This window comes from Camelus bactrianus, chromosome 8, assembly GCF_048773025.1.
Source record: "Camelus bactrianus isolate YW-2024 breed Bactrian camel chromosome 8, ASM4877302v1, whole genome shotgun sequence".
Taxonomy (NCBI): domain Eukaryota; kingdom Metazoa; phylum Chordata; class Mammalia; order Artiodactyla; family Camelidae; genus Camelus; species Camelus bactrianus.
The window spans coordinates 76,760,296-76,765,125 of record NC_133546.1 but is presented as its reverse complement, the minus strand read 5'-3'; the positions used below and the strand labels follow the sequence as shown (position 1 = coordinate 76,765,125).

General features: G+C 40.0%; 1 non-coding gene across 1 annotated transcript; it reads right to left on the bottom strand.

Annotated features, from left to right (window-relative positions):
- Nucleotides 1-879: 879 nt before the first annotated feature.
- On the bottom strand, nt 880-953 carry TRNAV-AAC (transfer RNA valine (anticodon AAC)). Its single transcript has one exon. It is a non-coding gene; the product is annotated as a tRNA-Val (tRNA).
- Between the last annotated feature and the right edge of the window lie 3,877 nt (nt 954-4,830).

Genomic DNA, 4,830 nt, shown 5'->3' with positions numbered 1-4,830 from the left:
TGTTTGTTTTTTTCATGTTTTTCTCAGCTCCTCTAGACTCTCTTGAATCTGGTTTTCACTCTGCCTTTATGTTATGGTTTAAGTTAAAATTTTATTGAGCTAGTTCACCTTTAAAAATCTTTAAAAAATTGTGTTAATTGGGGAAAATACATAAATTTATAATCACACACACCAGGTCTTTAGATTAGGAAGTAAACTTAAAAATTAATCAGATGTAACCTCACATCAAATATTTGTCTCCTTTACAGTGTTTTGCCTCAGTTTAATTATCTCTAGGGAAGATACACGTTAGATAATTCTTCTCTTCTTTGGCCGTGTCCCTAGCCTTCAAAAACAAAGATGCACAAATCGAATTAATTTCTGGCTCACATGAGAGTTTCTGCAGTAACTGTACACAGCACTGACCTTTGGTCTTCCTTTCCCTGCCATGTCTTCTCATCTTTGGTTTCAATATCCACTATTCCATTTATGAGGTTAACTCAAGGCAGCTCATACTCAAGGCAGCTCATTATCCTGCTTGTTTTCTTCAACATCTCTTTTAAGATGTAGCACTCAGAAATGAATGCAAAATTTCCAAAAGTTGACTGACCTGTTCAGAGTAGGCAACGAAAGACCACCAGGATGTTGGTTACATCTTCCCTTTCATTAGCTAGTGTTTCCGTGTTCACATAACCTGCTGCACTGATGAAGATTACTTCTGTTTCATCACCAGAGTCTGAGAAAAGCCTGGTTGGCCACCATCACCAGTGAGTCAGCACTTGCAGGGCATGGTCATTCATAAAGGTGGTATTTACCTATTACGGCTCAATCTGGATTTGTGTGTGTGTGTGTTTTGTTGCTGTTGGGGGGAGGTAATTAACTTTATTTATTTAATCTTGGAGGAGGTACTGGGGATCGAACCCAGGACCTCATGCATGTTAAGCATGCGCTCTACCACGTGAGCTATACCCTCCCCCTGCTCAATCTGGATTGAACTCTCTTGCTTATACCCATATCTTAAGATATTTAAATATTCTGAGAAAGTGCCTCTTCAACCTCTTCAAGTCTTTATTATTTTCTGATTATTCTCCTAAACTTAGCTTTTTAAAATCAAAAATTTAAAAAAAAAATTCTAGCAGATTCTTTATTTCATTTTGTCTGTCAACTCCTTTCTGCTATTTATGGCCATTTATTCCCCACTAATACATAGTTGGAATAGTATTTAAGAAAACATTCCATTTTGAAACTCTTGTGGCATATCTGAAAAGCTTATAGTTTCTCTGGGAAAAGTTGGTCAGAATTAGTTTTGGAAAAAAACCAAGATTGTCACTTTTACATTCATGACCAACCAAGCAACAGAAGGGCCTGTGTCCTTTGTGTGACTTCTCTGGCAGAGTGAAGTCTTCCCTGTTTTCAACTCAGTTAGAAAAATATTTCAAGGCATAAGCCTTCTTTAATCCCCCACATAACTAGTGTTCCAACATGAATTTTCATAACTCTGGGGTGTATCTGAATTGGCATTCTATGGATTTATTTGGCAGCATAACAACATTTTTGGATGATTTGTTTATATTTTCATTATGTAACATTTTATGCTTATAAAGACACGCACCATAGTTGGTACATTGCTAGTAATAAAATGAACACACATCACTGAGTTTAGGGGTGAGAGCATCGCCAAGACCACAGTGGTTTTCCTTAGTGAATTCTACTGCCTTCCTTCTGGGAGGTAACCTTCACCTTGAATTTTATGTTTAGGACCCCTTTCCTTTAAAAATAAAGTATTGCCACATATATAAGTATCCCTAAATAATATACTTAGTTATGTTTGTAAAAATTAAAAATATTTTAATTTTCAAAAATGAGGTGAACATCAGAAATGCTTAGATGCCCATGAGACCAAAATGGAGACTTACAGGGCGAACCCTCTAAGCAGACCAACTGACTGCTCGCTTGACAACCCACTCCTGTCTAGATCCACCATGAAGTTAGGAGATGCTTTTGAAAACTACACGTGGACCATGTATCCTCTATTTCCCATTTGCCAGTCATCTTTACTTTTGCTGTTTGAAAAAGTAAAAAAAAGCTACATGTGGTGTATGCAACAATTTTTACTGATGTTAACAGAATCTTAGAAAATAAAAATATATTGAATTCACATTTTTATGTAATGATGACTTTGACCATTCTACCTGAAGGAATAGTCAGGTCCATTCACAAGTGAAGAATAATGAGGCTATTTAATGTATCAAATGATGAAGTTGACTCTAAGAGTAAGTGCCAAATTTCAGGTCCCGAGACAGTGGTTAGGTGAGGGTCTTTCAATTCGAATCTTGTAAAGTCCTGTGGTCCTTTTTAGACAGTCTCTAATCTCTTTGATCACCCATCTGGCTCCTTAGGTATTTATCGACTCACTTCTCTCCTGCTAGAATTTTGCCCTCTCTCGGCATCTGTCTTTCCTTACTCACTATTGTTTGGCATCTGTCTTCATGTCACATCTGTGTCTACACATCTCTCACTCCTGCTATGTCCAGGATGCAGAATGGATTTAAATTCTGGGTGCTAGGAGTCCAGATTGAAACCTTCTGAAGAAACTCTGGCCAGATCAAAAGTAAGTTGTGTGATCACGAGGCGAGAGATGCTAAAGCATCAAGGACAGAGTGACCGAGTGACAGATACCCAGACAGACAAGCAGGAAGTGAGATGTGGAAATGGGTGGAGGTCAATTTTTAGTACAAGATGAAAAACAGAAAGAAAATTATTTTCAAAGTTGGAGGAAATATAGATGAATCATTTTTGAAAAACAGATTTTTATTGTATTTTTTTATTTTAATGTAATAAGCACCTTTATTGTGGTGTGGTTCCTGTACAATAAACTACGTCTATTTACACATACAATTTGATGAGCTTTGATAGATAAATACACCAATGAAATCACCACCACAATCAAGATAGCTAATATTTCCATCTCTCCCCAAGAAGTGCAATTTTTGAATTTTCAGTTTATCCCTTCCCACCCCCTTTACCCCCTGGCAACCAGAAGTTTGTTCTCTATGTCTGTGAGCCTGTTACTGTTTTGTAGGTAAGTTCATTTGTGTCCATTTGAAAAGCAGATTTTTAATTGATTGATTTGTCTGCAATCTTCATGGAAGACCCCTGGTTTCTGGACAACTGAAACTCCAGTTTAGTTTTCTTATTTTTATCCCAGATTGTTTGCTGGGGCTTGTTCATAAATGAGGCAACCAGATTGTTTCAATAGAGCTTCCATCCAGCTTGTAGTAGAATTAACTGGTGATTTTGTTTGTACTATCTTCTTATCTATGTATTCAAGGCAACCCTTTGAGTAGACACTAAATTCCTGTTTGACAGGATAAGACTCTGGCACCAGGCACTTAATCAAAATTAATCTCTTGGATATTAAATGAATATCCAGGGAAAGGTGACTGCTGACCAGCTAGGGAAAAGGGAGGGGATGGGAGGCAAGGGTGCTGTTTCTGTATCACAAATCTGGCTCCAAGCTCACCGTCTGCAGCCATAACTCCCATCATCTCCCACTGAACTGAATTCCACGTGGTTTTTCTTTCTCAGCTACGAGTCTTTTCAGGCATAAACACATCAAAGCCATAAAGTAACCTGGAGCCAGGACAGCTGTGATCCCAGGGTGAAGCTTCCAAGACACTGACTTTGTTGGGAATCTGAGGAGAGCCATGACTCCCAGTAAAACATACAGTTTACAGTTCTATGAAGAAGAGACGTTTCCAAGCGTGGCTAGGACTGCTGTGTACTGTGTCTAGCCAGGGAAACTTCTAGTTAGTGGAGACTGAGGGTGGCTGCCCTGCATCTGGGGTCCTGGCAGTTTCCCCTGATGCAGAGCTGTGAATCTTCGGAATCTGCGGCAAAGTGATGGCCAGAGGAAGTTCCCGAAGCTGGTGTTTCTCTAATCTTAGTGTGCTGATAGCTCACCTGGGGATCTTGGTAAAATGCAAATCTCACAGGTACTAATACACTAAATCTTGAGTAGGTCCTGAGAAGCTGCCTTTCCAGCTGGCTCCTAGAGACTGCTGCTCTGCTATTTTGAGGGATGGCCTGTGAATCAAACTGCCCTAAGCAGTCCCTGTACTTATGATTAATTCCATCAGGAAACTGGAGTGCCTTCTAGGAATATCCACAACCAAAGAGTGGGCCTCTGGAGGGCTGCCCACAGACCAGGGAGGGAGTGCCAGTACATCTTTCCAGCCAGTGAGATGAGCAGAATTAACTCTGGAAGTCAGCGTGGTGGGAAGTGACAGAGCAGAGCATCTTTCCAGCCAGGAACCAGGACCCTGAGTGAGTAGAGAAGCCATGTTTGTGACCCCGAATGGGAAACCTCACTCACAGAACCTAGATGTAACCAGTGCCAATTTATAGGAGCCCCACTGGCCATGCCTGCCATGGTGAGTCACCAAATACTCACATGGACATGCAGAAAACCCTTCAGTGTAGAGAGGTGACTGAGACCTGGGCTTCCCGTGGGGCAGGCTGGGGTGAAGACCTGCACTGTCACTTCTTTGCTGTGTTCCCTAGAAAGTTTCTTAACCCTTAGGAGCCTTGTTACTTTCCATACATGAATAGAGATACTAACCACGCCTCCTTCCCAGGGTTCTGGTGAGATATATAAAAAGACTGTGCCTGACACTTAAAAATATGAAAAGGAATATATGTATGTATATGTACGGCTGAAACAATATGCTGCACAACAGAAATTGACACATTGTAATTGACTATACTTCAATAAAAAAGAAACATTTTAAACTAAAAAAAATTGCTCAGTAAAAATTAGTTCCTATGCTCCCAGCAAGATAGATTTTCCCT